This window comes from Schistocerca americana, unplaced genomic scaffold (genome assembly GCF_021461395.2).
Source record: "Schistocerca americana isolate TAMUIC-IGC-003095 unplaced genomic scaffold, iqSchAmer2.1 HiC_scaffold_36, whole genome shotgun sequence".
Taxonomy (NCBI): Eukaryota; Metazoa; Arthropoda; class Insecta; order Orthoptera; family Acrididae; genus Schistocerca; species Schistocerca americana.
This window is the reverse complement of record NW_025726082.1, coordinates 3,335,397-3,353,977: the sequence shown is the minus strand read 5'-3', so window position 1 is coordinate 3,353,977 and position 18,581 is coordinate 3,335,397.

The window sequence follows — 18,581 nt, the reverse complement described above, 5'->3', positions numbered from 1 at the left end:
ATTGGGTTCGAATATATAAAATAGTTCATAAAATTGCAACACACTTGCAACGTGTGTATCGTGAAAGTGATAAGAGACGATTTTAGGAAGTTTTTCGCTTTTCTATGCCAACTGCAATTATTGCAGCAAAGTCTTACCCACGCTTTAAAAACGAGTAATTCACCTCTACTGCTGGCCATAATGAAGGGAGGCTTACGACAAACTTCAGATACATAATACCCAAAGAAATGTCAAAGAAATTGTATTACGAGTTTCAAATGACATTATAACGTAAAAAGAAGGTTTTATTTGGAATGTGATTTGAGAAGTGAAGTTAAAGTGAAATCGCAACGAATTATTTGTCAAAAACTTCAACGGAATTGATAATTTCTCAATTTTTGCTGAAGAAGATTACGAGCTGAAAGTCATACATACAAGCCATGAATAAAGACGAATTCAGGAGTGCACTGCATGTGTAGAACGTAGTTTCTTTAGCGTGACAACCATAAATCTCCGTAAATCAAGTAAAGGTTCTAATGGACGTGTCAAAAAAAAAAAGTTGTTCTTGAAACTAATTTAACAGAAACTAAAAGTACATTTGTTTAATAAATAACAAAAAATTGGAGCTATAAATCCTGCTGGATTTCAAATTTATCTATTACACTTGACACTTTTTATGCAAAGATGACGAATAAGTGTTTTTATTCTTGTAAGTAAATAATGTTTCAGACAGTATTTGTTACTGACGAATAACAGATGGTAATTTGTATCCGTACTTGTTATCCTTCATTTGCATAAATTTCGCCCAAGTCTAGTTGGTTCAAATGGCTCTGAGCACTATGGGACTTAACTACTGCGGTCATCAGTCCCCTAGAACTTAGAACTACTTAAACCTAACTAACCTAAGGACATCACACACATCCATACCTGAGGCAGGATTCGAACCTGCGACCGTAGCGGTCACGCGGTTCCAAACTGACGCGCTTAGAACCGCATGGCCACACCGGCCGGCCCCAAGTCTAGTGCTAAGCGAAGTACGTCATGCATGCGCACACAAAATAATTCGCAACCTATGTTCAAGTGAATGCAGGTGTGTGAAATCCACGTGGACACGCGGCTGACACGGTGTACATACGCTCACGCAGCTGTCATTAGCATCGGTAATCTTTGGCAACTTCCCCAACGCTCGCGAAGCATATTGCCGCTCTCACTCGCACACCACAGGCGAGTGTGGGCCATGCGGATAGACTATACGGTTACACGGCTCTAGTATCGTGCATGGTTTGTGTGTAAATCTGTAATTCATTTCCCGACGGTGTTTGGCGGTGCGTAATTGTGTTGCAGCCAACAGCCCTTCTGGAAAAGATCAAATACCTAAATTCCAAAAGTAACTCTTCCATCTTCTGCTTATCGCTCCACTTTCGGCGCATCAGTCTGCCTGGTAATAGAGTTTCAATGGCGTTGGGCGACTGTGTGTGACTTACACCTCTCGTTTCGCTCTCATCCTCCTCCAGGACATCCACGTTAGCAATCAACCACCCCTCTATCAACATTAAACCCACAGCACTGAAATTATCCACGAACAAAATGGTTCTGAGCACTATGGGACTTAACATCTATGGTCATCAGTCCCCTATCCACGAACATAGGTAACATTTTATCACCATTTACCTCTTGTACACTTACAACACTCCTTTTCACTAAGCAGCCTGCCTGATCCCATACATTATTTACTTCCAACACTTATATGTCACGTAACATCTCAACCAGTAAATTGGACTTAAAATTAACCCCAAGCCATTTTCTTTAATTTCTACGTACACAGTTGTGTGAATCGTATCTTAGTGTGATTATTCACATTTGAAACGGTATGTTATGCTCGATTGCCTCCCCACGCTACGTTACTATACTGGCAGTGAACAGTTTCCTCCCATCATGCTCCATCATGGATTGCCGTAGGTCGATTTTAGCATAAGATTAATCCACAAAGTCCAACCGCAGAATCATGTCATAAGACTCAAGCACGAGTGGTACAATCTCTTCATATTGTCTGAAATTAACCATACCCAGGCCAATTTATGTACAGATACCTGCAGTGTGACTATTGTCCACTCCACACAATCTATACTGTGGTCGCATCCATTGCTAATGTTCCAGCAGACATCCACTGGCAACCGACAAAATCCTGCAATTCTTCATCGCCACTAGTCCTCTGATCACACAACCCATCTCTGCATATGATTTTGTAGTGTTCAATTTTATTGGGAATGCCCAGATGCAGACCTCAGATTCCCTTTGACGTTTAACGCTTGCTTCACACTGGTCATCACCCCTTAAACTACAGTTACCATTATGCTGACCTCTGCCTCTACTCCCATTGTCTCATGAGTGGTGACATTGCTTCCACATATGTCCCATCTGTCCACTTCTATAACACCTTGTATTAGCTGAAAAAACTGGTCGTCTACCTTGCAACCCAGTTGACACATCGAAGTCCCTGCTTTCTACCACCAGTGTAAATATGTGGGTAAATGAGTCGGTACGCCTGTTCATACTCTCCTCTGCATTACTGAAGTAATCCATTTAAAAATGCGTCAAGCACCATTTGCTCAGACACCTGTAAGATTCTTTCTTTCACAGTAGCATTCTGTCCCAACTCATATATACAACCATTGATCTACCTTATTTTATCCACAAATTCTTCTACTGATTCTGTATGCCTCTTTATTACTATGCCCAACAGTTTCCCCAAAATACCTGGCAACGTTCCGCTTCGTATACATTAGGACAAACCCTTTTTTAAAGTCAGCAAATGTTGTAGTTACCTTGAGAGCCGAGATACAACTTGTAAAAGCTTTTGCTTCTTCAATTAACCTTAATTTTGCTTCCGGCAAAGGTTCTGTGCCAGATTATCATTCCATCTCTGCCAAATTCCCAAAACTCTCCACAAAGCTTAGATGTCCTTACTTGATTTACCGTAGAAAGGAGCCACTAAACTTCCTGCTGACAAATACATATTTCGTTGCGATAGTTGTACTTGCACTGTTAATAGACCGTCCAACTCACTATTAAATACTGTTAATTATGCTATCCTTTCAGACGATATATGAACTCCATCAGGTTCTGATACTCTTTGTGTCTCTCAGGCAGACAAAGCCTTTCCCTCTTCGACACTGATTTTGAAACACCAAAATAAAATACATTAGCTTAATTCTTACGTGTAATCATCATCCAACTTTATTTGAGGCACTGTCTGGCCATGTATCCATAACACTTACACGGTAAATAGGCTACTAATACTGATTCTGCACATGCTACAGAATTACCTACCAAATTACGCTGTGTAAATCTGACAGGTACTAGCTACTCGTGCCCTCCAATACCTCTAAAGTGTGGCAAATCCACTAGTTGCTTACGTCTAACAAAATTAAGCTTACAAAGACCACAGCAGTAAGCATTTTTTACATGACCAAGAAACCTTGGCAGAACACTTAAATTACTTGACTCACCATTCTACAGGCCATAGGTTCAAACGATGTGCTGAAAAGGCTATGTCAGTGTTCTGACAGTTGTAATAGCTGGTGGCTTTGGGGGAAGGGGGACACCACGCCCTGTAACACTGAAAGAGCGAAGCGACGCACTGCCTCTGCCATCAGTGACTCAGATTGCAGGTAGTCTTGGAAAGCTGCGTCTGGTGTCTTGTGGCATGAATCGTGCAACCTGTACTGTCCAGCGGCCGCCAGGCAGGTAATATTTTGGCCGTGACACATTGCCCGGCGTTGATGGCCAAGAAGTTGACTTCCAGGGCTGGTGCCGTGTGGCGTGTGGTTCCAGATCCCATGGTTTCAGGGTGGACTGACGTGACACAACGTCTAACTGTGGTTCACAGACAGTATTCCAGACGGTGCCCACTGCCCCATGGTATTAGAGCTGTGATACGAAGTGAAGTGACTTCAGTACAACATGGTTAGGTATTAATATGCTTCCAAGCTGCATTCGCTTGGGCTTTGCTGTGCCTTGCAGCATATAAACTAAACACTCCAGTGGCTGGCAGTGTGCCGCCCTTTCGCTTAGGTGCTGCTGTATTACACCTTGCCAGGCCATATCGTCTCACAATGATGCGACGGCTGTGTCGTATGTTTTAAAGACATAACACCCATGCTTGTTTGTGGCTGTCGCTACTGCAAGCCACTACCTACTTTGTGAATTTCATACCAAATATTAGCGTTGTGCTACAAGAGTCAGCAAACTGTATTGATATCTAAAACAATTGTCCTTTATTATTCAATATCAGTTACACATTTTCAATTACATGAGTTTTTATATCTCTCTGGATCGTCTTCAGATCCAAGACAAAGTAAAGGTAAACATGTAACATCTAATATTTCACAATAAGTATAAAACAATTCTACATAAATGTAGAATTTATCTAGGAAGCCCTGTCAGCAATCTGTCTGCCAATGTTTTTAATTCGTATCTGCTGAAGGGAGAGGGAAAGAGAGGAGGATGAGCAAGAGTGAATAAAGTGGCGGTGGTTGGGTGATGGGAACAGGTGCAGAGAATGGGAGTTGTAGGAATATCATGATTTTCATAAGGGAGGTTCTCTTTCTAAAATTATGAAATTTCCAACTGTGGAAAAATTGTCATTAAAACATGAATCATGTGGAAGAACAGGTATGTAAACTATAAACAGCATAAAATAGTAAGATTAGACATTATTCACTATTGGTTATTCATTACAGAATTCAATTGCAAGTACAAAGTTATCAATGCTGATTGGAAATTACTGTGCTGATTTTCTGTAGAACGTAATTTATTTGTTCACTAACATGCTTTAGTCTTCTTAAGCCATTGACAGGTGACAACTTAATGATGTAAACACAAATAAAATGGCTTGCGATCTAGAGATACACTATATACAGAAGATAGAAAATTGATGAGATAGAGAGTGTTTAGGTAGGAAAATATTGCTTTTACTTTTAAATTTAACACGTAAATTCCTAAATTCAACTGAAAACGGAGAAATCCAGCACGTTATGTGGACATATTTACATTTTATAACAAATGTTGAATTATGTGGAATTTTCAAATAGTGGCTAATATTTTTGGAACTGAAATTGTAGAATAGTGTAAATTTTACTTTAAATCCATTTTTAGTTAAATGTAACTAAATTCACATAAAATCTTTATTTTTCGTTTTTAGGCGTATTTTTTTATTTGCCAGTTTCATTCTGCCATATAATACTGTAGTCTATATCGTTTCTTGAGCCACACGTATCCGACATTTACGTAGTACAGTGTTTTGTAACAGTGAACTTACCAAAAACGTGACATTCAGAAACAGATAGTTGAAAGAAATGACCTGTCGTAGAACAGAATAACTACAAAAAACAATATCAGTTTCGATATGCTAAAGGAGATTTCAGAGTTACGTAACTCGACATCTACTAGTCAGTGATACTACATGCAGTACGTCCGCTCAGATGTAACACAAATGCAACCAGTGATAATAATAATTTCCACATTAATGATTGCATGACTTTTACTAAAGGAAACGTTGTCCTCAGAGCAGATGCTCAAAGTGACACCGCTTCGCGTCCAAACATTGCGCGACGCGCTGGATTATACATCTCTTGACTCTGCGCGACATTGTTGCATCCACAGATTCAAGAGCAGCATGAACACGCGCTATTAGTTCTTCCACATATGTCGGTGGAGTAGAATACACATGCACCCTCAAGTGTCCCCACAGGAAGAAATCCAAGGGATTTAGGTCAGGTGAACGCGAAGGCCATTGAACTGCACCTCCCCGTCCGAGCTATTTTCATGGAAGTGTTCTGTCTAAATACCATTGCACATTAATTCCAAGGTGTGGAGATACACAATCGTGTTAGAAATTGTTATGACTTCCTTGCGCGCTGTGTGTTTCTTTAGTGGATACAGAAGCGAGGGACAGATGCAGCTAATGAAAAGAGAAATCACATCCAATATCAAATGAAAAAATGATACATAACTTCGTTGTTGTAGTTGCAGCTTCAGTTGCTAACAGCACATCTGAATGTAGAAATATATATACAAATACAAAAGATTTATAAATCTGTCACTCTTCAATACAATGTCTATTCAGAAGATGTCGGGCCCTGGCAACTATGAAAATCTGTAAATCTGTAGATAAGGAATACTTGCAACGGTGTAATCGTTCGTGGCAGCGCCCCGGTGCCGCAGTGGTGGCTGTAGGGAACGCGACGGTGTAATTGGCTGCGCGCGTATTTGAAAGTGCGGCCGACCAAATAGCAGCCGATATCGCAAAACCATAACCTCTGCCGAACATGAAGGGGAACACCTGTCAGTGCGTCAGGCAAATAGTTTGAGAGGAATGTATGATATCTTCGTGCAGTCAACCTGTCAGGCAACAAGTAGGGACCCAAACTCCTGTTTCCCTTTTTGAGGCCCAGACGTTGATGCCGAAGCGAACTTGATACCCACGATATTGGGTGATGTGCAGGATAACGTCACACCAATGGTGGGCATTGTGCATATTGAAGACACCCTCACGAGTGAACGGTGCTATATCCGACCATATTACAGTGCTTATCAAATCGTCATTGCCTTCCTGTTGTTTTTGGAACCATTCACAGAATTACATCCGGAGACAGCGTCTGCTGGATGCAGGTATTGTGTTAAAGAATAATGATAGGGGTGCAGCCCGTGGTAGTGCAGCACGTCAACGACCGTGCGTTGCGAGACATGCAGCTGTCTACGTGTACTTCGCAGGGGTTGTAGGTGTATGACATCCACAATGATTTCGTCACTAGCTGGACTACGGTTAGCCCGTGGACGAACACGTGTTGGTGGAAGGAGAAACCCTGAGGAAGAAGAGGAAGCTCAAGGCGACGAAACATTTTTGTCTGTATGACGTCGACCAGGATACGTAGCAGCATATTCACGAGCGGCAACACCGGCCCGGTTATCAGATGCACCAAGGACCGGAAGCATACCCCACATTCATTATATGCACATACCAAATGCTCGCCACAATATTTTGGAATAACACGAGAAGAAAATACGGTATGTGTACCAAAGTACGTGGAGTCTGCCACTGGCGCGTTACTCCACGAACAACTAGTCGTTGTCTGGTGAACATCACTTACAGTATAAACACGTTATCAGTCGCAACGGGCTGTTCCACCTAACGCGCATCATCCCTCATACAGCTTTTATTCTGCATGATTCATTCCGACACTGCTAATTGTGAAATGTTCGTTTTCGAATTACTCGGTTTCCCTAACGGTAATGTAGGTGATGTTTCCACATTTCGATCGATGATAATAATAATAATAACAATAGTAACGCATGGAGATACTTACTAAACAGCATGCGCTCATCAGACTCAGTGTTGAAAGACGTAAAACGTTGTTCCCTGGTGATAATACATACAAATGGTAATTGAGTTTGGAAATTATTTGCAAAGCACGTTCGTTGCCCAACTGGTGACGTAAGGCCCTGACGAAATGTAATAGGCCTGAACGTTGCAAGAATAATGTGTGCTGTTTGGGGAGGGTACACAGAAAACACGTTTGGAATCTAGTAGATTCAGTGGTGCAAAACAATTTTCGTCCGCAACTTCCAAAAGGCTTCTTTCAAATCTGACCAATGAAAACGATTGTACTTCCATGTCAGTGTTCGTATTACGGAAGTGCAAATGTTTCATGCTACAATCACTGTAATCGCTGTATGACGATTAAGCCGTCACACACCGTACCACGCAGAACGTTTAGCAAATAAAAACACATACGTCTCGTTCTAGGATCGAAACTTCGACCTCTTGCATGCTAACCCAAAACGCTATCAACTGCGCCAACTGCACAGCACGAAGCTGTTTTGCTGACAGAGCTTGTTACCGTACATTCAATTACAGTGTTCCCAGACTGCCGATCTTTAACGTCAGAAAGATACATAGGACCAAATTTTGTGAGAGACATTTTTGTATTGCTAGTAAGTGAGGAATGACACTGCGAAATCCGAGTGCGCCAATTTTTCTTCTCCCTTTATAAAGTGTGTGTAAGTCGCATGTCGTTGTAACTGTGTGCAACATTCAATTGTCACATGACGATGCATAAGAAGTAGAAAGCCAATTTGTGATCAAATAAACAATATTTTGCCAAAAATCAGGAATGTGTTTTTTTTTCCACTAAATCCTTTGTTGATATTGACAGAATAATAATGTTACAAATTGTATGGAGCTGTAATTTAGTTCGTGCCACTACATGTTTCAGAGATATAACCCTGCATCTTGAGGCGATTTTGTGTCAGTTGCTCCACATTATAGAGTAGAATACTTGTCTTATGCTCACTGATTGGTTTGTTGATGCTTACAGTGAACAGGAGGAGGGTGGAAAAAGAGTGAAGTCATCTAGAAGCGCAACTGAAAATGAGATACCCAATCGGACAGACTCAGATGAAAATACAGGCGTATACCAAGTGCTGTTGCAACCGGCAACTGAAGACCTGGAGCCACCTGTTGATGACTTCACCCTATTAAAGAACGAAGATGTAGTAAGGCAAGTACAGAGTCATTATTCATTCTCACTATAGTCAACATATACTTCTTAGGTGAATTAACAACTGTACTAATATTTAAAACAAATCTCGATGATTCTTCAGTGTCAGTTGCATATTTTTAATTACACGAATGTTTTGATTTTTCTGGATCGTATCAGATCCAAAACAAACTATGACTAGACATGTACCGTCTAATATTTTACAGTAAGTAGAAATGTATTATAAATACATGTAGAAACTGCGTAAGTAGTTTCTTCAGGAGTCCATCTTGTTCGTGTCAGAACCTCATAACAGAGTACTGGGTTTTGTAACCTGCAGTCTGTGTTTTAAACTGGTGTCTGCTGGAGATAGTGGAGAAGGTAGGAGAAATGGGGATGCAGGGGCAAGGGAAAATGGAGCTACCGTGATGGGCAGAGGGGAAAGGAAGCATGGTTTGTGAGTGTTAAGGATGCCTTGATTGTAATAAAAGAGGGTCATGCTCTAAAATTATGATAATTATATTTATGTAAAAATTCTTTTCGAAGTATAAATAGTATGGAACAATGTGTATTTACTGTAAATGGTATAAAATAGTGTCATTCATTACAGAATTCAATGTAGCTACAATATTATCAGTGCTTAATTGAAAATACTGTCTGATGTTCTTACAATGTTATTTACTTGTTTAATAACCAGCTTTAGTCTTCATAAGCTCTTGACAGGTGGCGGCATAATGTAGTGAACACACATAAAATCTATGAATTACATACTTGTATATAGTATATGCAGATGATACAAAAAGTGATGAGATATCGATTGTTTGATGAGATAAAGATTGTTTAAGTAGACAAATATTACTTTTTAATCCACAGGTATTGTTACTTTCAACTATGCAAGAGAAATCTAGTTCTTTATGTGGATATGTTTTACTTTATTCACACATGAAAAATAAAGTTTCATTTGTAGCTGCAATCTAATAGTCTTACAACTGAAACTCAAATAAATTGTAAACTCAAGTTCATTTTTGGTTTGTAAATTCAAGTTCATTTTTGGTTTGCTGCTAAATATATCAAAATTCACATAAATCAACTTATTCAAATGCAAACACATCTGTGTAAGATAAAAATGTAATAATTAATTTTGTGAACACTCTGTATCTCATCCTTCGTTATCTTCCTTATATAACAACTGTATTTGTGACATTCAGATGATGGCCTCATAAGTAAAAAGACAGTTGGTCACCAACAACTAAAATGTTACAGAATCAGGAACTTTTTTCCATGCAGTATTATGGTCATGTGATGAAAAAGTAATACTATACGTTTTTTGTGTACAGTTATATTTTTTGTTTCTTTCCAGTGCACGTTACAGAAGTTTAAAGCTTCATCTTGAGGGGAATTAATGTCAGTTAATCTATATTAAGTATAATTCTTATACTATGAACACGAATGGCTTTTTAATGCTTATAGTGGAACAAAGAAGAGGTATGGAACCAGAACTAGACGTAGGAGGTCTACGAAAAGGAGAACATATCGCAAGACGTCAAAAGGGGGTAGCAGAGATGTGGATCCAGGAGTGGAACAACTGCTAACACGGAGGGCAGCTGCAGACCCACATCCCTCAGTCTTTGACTTCTCAGTCCTCCTGGAGGGAGACGATACGAACCCACAAAGGCAAGTACAGAGTAGTTATTCATTACAGAAGATAATTGCAACGACAGTGTTGTTAGTACTGAATGAGAATTACTATTCTGATGTTCTGTAAGATGTTATTTAATTGGTCTAGAATCCTCTCTCGTCTTCTTAAGAGATTATCAAGTGAGAATTAAATGATCCACACATGGATAAAACGATCCGTGAAGCATACATATACTGTATACAGAAGATACAAAATGTTTAAGAAGGAAAATTATACATTTTGATTTCAAACAGAAATTGTTACATTTAACTAAAAAAGGAGAAATCTAGTTTCCGATGTGGATATTGTTGTAGTTAATAACAGATGAAGAATAAAGTTCAATTTACAAAGGTAATCTAAAATTATTATAGCTCAAACTTAATAGTAAATTAAACTTTGGTTTCCCTCTGTTGTTAAATGTAATGAAATTCGCATAAAAAAATTTATTTTTTCATTTTTACTTAAATACACATATTTCTGACTAAAATACAATTCTCATAATTTTCTTTGTAAAACTCTACATCTAATTATACTTTGTATATCCTGTCCATATGCATTCACAAAAGGTTGAGATAGTAATAGGAGACACCTGACTGCCCCACTCCATGCTATCGGGAATACAGCGTTACATCTCTTGAAGTGATTTAAGCTGTGCTGATTGGTAGCGTAAGCGACAGCATTACAGGGGCGCATGCTGGATCCTATCTATGAGTTAACTGCACATTAGAGAGTAATCAGCCGATTTTAGTATTACATTAGCCTAGTTCTTGTGACATGACATGCCCTGAAACTGGATATTTCATTTATATGAAGAACAGCCGTTTTAGAATTTACCCCCTCCCACCTCCATGCGTTAATTTCTGCGGATATCCATGACTAGGTTTGAGACTGTCCAAAACATGCACTTACTAATGCATGAAATTAAAATTGCATGTTTCAAAAGAGTAACAAAAATAGACCTATGTTCCACAACAACAAAACAATTGATAGCAAGTGACTATTTTAGATGCTACTTAGAGCCCTTACAATAATTCACTGTGTTAAGATCATCTAATTGTTACAGTGTTAAAAATAGCGCTTTCAAAAAATTTTTGCCATCTTTTCATCTTCAATGTGATAATGGATCCGGAAACACTTTCGTCATGATACATAAACTCAAGTTATTTGCACCGTGAACATCATGAAACGATACAAATAAGGTCAGAAAAATATACATCATGTCGTCACATAATAAAAAGTCTGTTAATGGTTACTTTGTACGAAAGAATATCTCTTTGTCAGTTGTTCATCTGGTCTTTTCCTCCTGTCAAAAGACTTTAACTGACACACTTTTAGTGTGTTCTCCCAAAATGACTATTTCTAATAAACAATTTGTACCGATGCAATAGTATTCAAATATAATAATGACTATTAAAATGTACCAAATACCAATAAAAATTACAAGATTATAAATACTGAATGAGAATTACTATCCTAATATTCTGTAAAATGTTATTAATTGCTCCTGAACCAACTTTCAACTTCTTAAGCCTTTGTCAGGTGACAGTTGAACTATGGTAATACAGATAAAATGATGCGTGAAGAACACATATATACACAATATGAATAAACGATTACATGAAGCGTGTTTACAAAGGAGAGTAGTACATTTTAATGTCGCAAAAATGATTGCGTATAACTAAAAATGGAAAATCCACTTTAATGTAGATATTGTTGCATTTAACAACAGATTAAGAAGTTGAATTTACAATTGTAATCTAAAATTTTTATTACTGAAATTTAAGTACATAGTAAATTAAACTTTATCTTACATCAACTATTCAGTGTAACGAAATTAACATGAATAACTTCAGCATTCATTTTTGCTAGAATGTAGCTGTTACTGCGTGAAATAAAAATGTAATATGTAAGTCACATCTTGTTTTTTCAGTGTTTGCAACATTCAGTTGTCACTTGATGATGGCCAAATACCCAACAACCACTTCATGACGGACTAAATAATATTTTGCAGGACATCAGGAAAATGGTTCCTACTAAATATTATTGTCAAGATAACAGAAAAATAATACTACAACTTTATTGTTAACAATTACAATTTAGTTTATTCCAAATACACGTTTGAGAGGTATAACCCCCATCTTGAGACGAATTTATGTCAGTTAATAAGAATAAGATCTTCGGGTACTTCAGTTTATATAGAGTTAATGTAATATAGTATGTGACGTCAACACAATCAGAAAAGGAGCCTATGATCGCTGGAGACAGGGAACAGTTTACCCAAAATCGATACACACGGCACTCATGGTTTGCTGCTGAAGGTTTAGACCTCGTATACGCAGAGTGGAAATAAAATAAATGGTAATTGCTTACAATAAACTCCTAGTTTTACCCGATATTCATAACATCCCCTGTGACGTCTAACAAAAATTTTCGCAATTAAAGCTCACTTATTGTTTTTAATGGCTACAGAGCAATTGATTATTATGTAACATTACCTAAACAATAGACGCTTCTGTACTATATCCTGCATTTCTAATCTCATGTGTTGGGTGACAGACACAAGAAAAAAGTTACAACTGAGGCATGTCTTCGAGATGTGTCACTGTGCATGCTACGAAAAAGTTGTTCTCACAATTCATTGAGATCCGCAATGCAAACGCATCTTAATCGTCAACGCTAACATTTGATCACAGCTTGCTCTCTGAAGGAGAACACTCTGCTCCTCGGGGTTGGCCGAACACAAAGTGAGAACTAACGTCGGGGTCCCAAAAGGAGGACTGATGAATTACAATCCATAAGTAACAACACAATTGGACCAGCTTGGCTGACCGGTATGGTAAGCGATAGCATTACAGGGGTTCGCGGCGGGTGCTATCTATAACTTAATTGGGCATTAGCAGTTTAGTTAACCGCCGTGCACTTTCTCGTCCTGTAACGTACCTGACTGCCTGCAGTGCTGCCGCTCATGCAGTATTCACTAACCTGTGGTTTCTGTATCCCTACCAAACCTTAAACCGAGCGAGGTGGCGCAGTGGTTAGCACGACGGTTTTTTTTCCAAGCCGTCCAGAGCCCCTTAATATATTTCCTATGTATCTCTGTGTGGCATCTGCTGTTGCTACTAAGCAAAAATATCTTCCTACCTTTCTTAACATTATTTGTAACACCCATCGTCATAGTTGCTATCGCAGCCTTTGATAACTGATATCTTCCTCTGTATTAACTGATACGGTAAGTTCAGATCGGTTTGTTCCTAGGAGGTCTAAGAATGTTACATGAATCCCTGTGCCTAGCACCTGTTTTGATACTTGACTCTTACACTCTATACCTGGCAAGTTGTAGTCACCCTCGATAACAAAAATAAAAGTAATTTCCAATGTAAAACATGGCTTTTGCACAACTAACTAGTGCTAAGTTACATAGTTCTCAGCCAATGGCAAGACCTCAGAAACTATGGTATCATAACTATATAACCTACAATACTTTAAGATAGCGTATTTTAATAACTGTGTATGCAAACTGCCGAAGACTTAGGTTGCAATGTTAATAAACATGTTTGCTGCACAACATAAATGAAGAGTGCTCAGTTGAACAGTTTTTCAGCCAGTGTCAGGACCTGTAATACTGTGAGGTTTTATTATTTATTGTGTTAGCTAATATTAAGTGAAAAAATAAAATCATTAATACTCAATAGCAAATACTTCTTAATTTTCTGTAAAAAGCATTTGTTCGACAATGAGATTTTCACTCTGCAGCGGAGTGTGCGCTGATATGAAACATCCTGGAAGATTAAAACTGTGTGCCCAACCGAGACTCGAACTCGGGACCTTTGCCTTTCGCGGGCAAATGCTCTACCATCTGAGCTACCGAAGCACGACTCACGCCCGGTACTCACAGCTTTACTTCTGCCAGTACCCCGTCTCCTACCTTCCAAACTTTACAGAAGCTCTCCTGCGAACCTTGCAGAACTAGCACTCCTGAAAGAAAGGATATTGCGGAGACATGGCTTAGCCACAGCCTGGGGGATGTTTCCAGAATGAGATTTTCGCTCTGCAGCGGAGTGTACGCTGATATGAAACTTCCTGGCAGAGTAATACTGTGTGCCCGACCGAGACTCGAACTCGGGACCTTTGCCTTTCGCGGGCAAGTGCACTACCATCTGAGCTACCGAAGCACGACACACGCCCGCTACTCACAGCTTTACTTCTGCCAGTACCTCGTCTCCTACCTTCCAAACTTTACAGAAGCTCTTTCTGAAATCAAAACGTACCCCTTATAGAGAAAGGTGCGTTCATAATTAAAACCGTTGTGTTATGATATGCACAGTACTCCCACGAGTATATCTTGTAAGTTGGACCAAATTCTAGCAAGTAGGTGCTGAAAAAAGCGCACTTCATTCTTAAAAAAACACGTTACGGGATACAGCCATTAAAGTTGTCAATGTATCGAAGCTCCATATGATGGGTTGCCTGGAGCCTCTTTTCAGAAAGAGACTAACGTGTTAATATTGTAGATTATATACCTTTGAGAGTAAGTTTTTCCTGAGAACAGAAAGAAAACTACGTGAGAATGATGTGTGTAATGTTAAGTCATTTGTTACCACTAGAATAAATTATCTGCGTTACTTTTTTTACCAAATTCCAACTCCGTGTTATGCAAGCAATCATTCGAAAAATAGTATGTATAGCTCAACAAGTACTTTTAACTGTCTCCGTAAGCATGTTTATGTTGGTAACATTCTTAATTCCCGTAGGCAATTTATTGCTAAGAGTTATTCTTTGGTATAATATGTTATTTTGTGTATTAAGGTTATTCTTCCATCATAAATGTAATTTCAGGGTAACTCTTGCTAGGTGTTCATGTGCAGAGCCTTTGTGCATTCATTATCAGCCTTACTATATCTGTGTGAAACTGGCTGCTAAACATCCTTCCATGTTGTAGTGAAAATGTCCTGTGTTTTGAACAAACCTGTGACTACTTTAGTACTGTATTTTTTTATGATCCTGTTCTGTTGTTTGAAAACTGTGTTCATACATTGTGCATTTGTTCCGCATGAAAGAATCCCAGAGCTAAGAATTGTAAATAGTGCCTAACTAAATGACACCGAATCTTATTCACCAATGATAGGACTCTGTGCGTTGACGTCATGCCAAATTAGATTTCGTTGATAAAATTTAGGTGTTACTTGCCCTTTATAAATCGAAAGTTATGGCATTTCTTCTCTTTATCATCTATACTACCTTTTTGCGTAATGACAAATTGTAAAGTTCCTGAACGTTTCATGTCCTTTTCCTGTCACAGACCTCTTGTTTTGTCAGTGACTGTCTTATTGCTGACGACAGAAACAGTTTCTTCCCCAGTGATTAACGCTATTAGCAAAATCATGCTGAATATCACGAACGGTACTGGCACGAATATTCTGTCCGGAAGAACTCTTATTAACTTCGTATATTAGTGTAATATGAACGCTAAATCGTTTGTTCATCTTTGCAGTGAGCAGCAGAAGGTTACAGAAGGAGAGAAGCTGTCTGGAATTGCAGCAACTGAAGTGAGAAGCTTGGACAGGAGAAGAGACACCGTAAGCCCACAAGAAGGACACAAGAAAAAGCAAGACCGTAAAGAAGAAGTAGGAGTGAAGCCACAGCGTCGCCGCCTGGAAGTCGCAGACACCGAGAAATCGGTTGCTGGCCCTTCCCCACTAATGGCTGCAGATCATACGCCTTCACTGAGGCAAGTATTTCGCTCTGGCATATTTCTTTGATCATTTACTTAAACACCACTGCAGTGTGTTTGTTTGAGTGAAAATTGTTCACTACAGCATTGGGGAATTGTTTTTAGAAAGCATCCAAAACCTCTGCGTACTGGTGGATAGTAGCAAGAACAGTGAATATATTCGCAGTATTGAATATCCGAATGTTTACAGGGCCAGTAAGATCAGACCTTTTTCACAAGATATCCATCATACAACAGTGTTGGACAGTACACTTCCAAAAATGTGAAAGCAACACTGCACTTTCAAAACATAAGTTGATCTTGAATTCAACAGGAAGATAAGATTTATAGGTAACTGTCTCTTTCAAGATACAACATAGTAGGATACGTTGGATAGTGCTTATGTTGCACAAAGGCTTATCTATATGTTTAGTTCTCTTCTGCTCTGTTCCTGCTGTTACAAGTCCTTGACACCCTGTGTTACTTAGTGCTCTCTAAAGCGATTATTCAAAGTTTAGCTATTTTTACTGTTTTAGTAGCATACAAGACAACGTTTCTATATGTACATGTACATCATACTTCCAATGCCATGTCATAGTGTGTTGCGGAGGGTACTGGATACTGCTGGTAACACTATGAGATCCCCCCTACAACGTTCCACTAGCGAACTGCGCGTGAGAAGAATGATTGTCCGTAAGCTTCTCAATTGGCTCTATTGCCTCGAATTTTTGTGTTCTGGTCATTGCACTAGAAGCCACTAGGAGGAAGTAATATATTGTCTGACTCTTTTAAGAAAGTGATCTCTCGAAAGATCCGCCATAAACCCCTCCGTAAAGCATCTAACCTCTCTTGTAACGTATACCGATGGAATTTGTTGAGAATCTCGGTAACATTGACGCCCCCACTAAGCGATCAACAATTCGCTCTTCGTTGGATCATATCCACGTCTTCTATCAGTCCTGCACAGTAAAGAGGCTGTATTGACGAACAGTATTCAAGATTCGAACGAAAAAGCGAAAATGTGCTCCGATTCTCTATAAGGTCGAGATTTTTCAGATAGCGGCAAAGCAGAACGTATTTAAATGTCTAACTGAAGCCAAGGAACACGGCATCAAACAGAGTGCCGTCACTTCACACGCAGTTGACCTCATGGAGGAAAAGAGTAGCTGAGTTTCGTGTGATCTCTGTTAGCGTAATCTATTTTCGTTTTTATAGAGGAGAAATTCGTATTTAAAAAATCTCATAATTCTTGAGCATAAAGCATGTTCCATAACACTATAACAGACTGACGTCAACGATATAGGTCTACAGTTGTGGGTATCTGCCCCATTAGTCTCCTTGGTAACTGGGTACCCTTCCGTGCTCAAATGATCTACGATAAACTCCTGCTAGTAAGGCTGCAAGATCTTTCTCATGTTCTTTGTAGAATTTTATAGGAATATCATTTTGTCCTGATGCCGTTCCAGTATTAAGCTATTGTAGTTGCCTTTTCATTCCTTGGTCGATTATCTCGGTATGCCCTGTTTCATCTCACGATGATTGCGATGAAGGACTGTGTTAGGACACTTCGTGGTGAAGCAGTTTCGGAAGACCGAAATCATTATTTCGCATTCTATAGGCTATCTTCCGTTTCGTTGTCAGTATGGACTGTGACTGAATCGACAGATAATTTCGACGCGGTTACTGACTTTACATCAGACCGAAACCACTTTCAAATTTAGCTCAGATCGGATGATATATTCATATTTCCATGGTTTCTTCGTTCAACTTCAGTTTGCCTGCTAGTCTTTCACATCTTTTGAATCGGAGATCAAGTTCTCTTTGAAACTTCCTAGCAGATTAAAACTGTGTGCCAGACCGAGACTCGAACTCGGGACCTTTGCCTTTCGCGGGCAAGTGCTCTACCAACTGAGCTACCGAAGCACGACTCACGCCCGGCACTCACAGCTTTACTTCTGCCAGTACCTCGTCTCCTACCTTCCAAACTTTACAGAAGCTCTCCTGCGAAACTTGCAGAACTAGCACTCCTGAAAGAAAGGATATTGCGGAGATATGGCTTAGCCACAGCCTGGGGGATGTTTCCAGAATGAGATTTTCACTCTGCAGCGGAGTGTGCGCTGATATGAAACTTCCTGGAAGATTAAAACTGTGTGCCCGACCGATACTCGAACTCGGGACCTTTGCCTTTCGCGGGCAAGTGCTCTACCAACTGAGCTACCGAAGCACGACTCACGCCCGGCACTCACAGCTTTACTTCTGCCAGTACCTCGTCCCCTACCTTCCAAACTTTACAGAAGCTCTCCTGCGAACCTTGCAGAACTAGCACTCCTGAAAGAAAGGATATTGCGGAGACATGGCTTAGCCACAGCCTGGGGGATGTTTCCAGAATGAGATTTTCGCTCTGCAGCGGAGTGTACGCTGATATGAAACTTCCTGGCAGAGTAATACTGTGTGCCCGACCGAGACTCGAACTCGGGACCTTTGCCTTTCGCGGGCAAGTGCACTACCATCTGAGCTACCGAAGCACGACACACGCCCGCTACTCACAGCTTTACTTCTGCCAGTACCTCGTCTCCTACCTTCCAAACTTTACAGAAGCTCTTTCTGAAATCAAAACGTACCCCTTATAGAGAAAGGTGCGTTCATAATTAAAACCGTTGTGTTATGATATGCA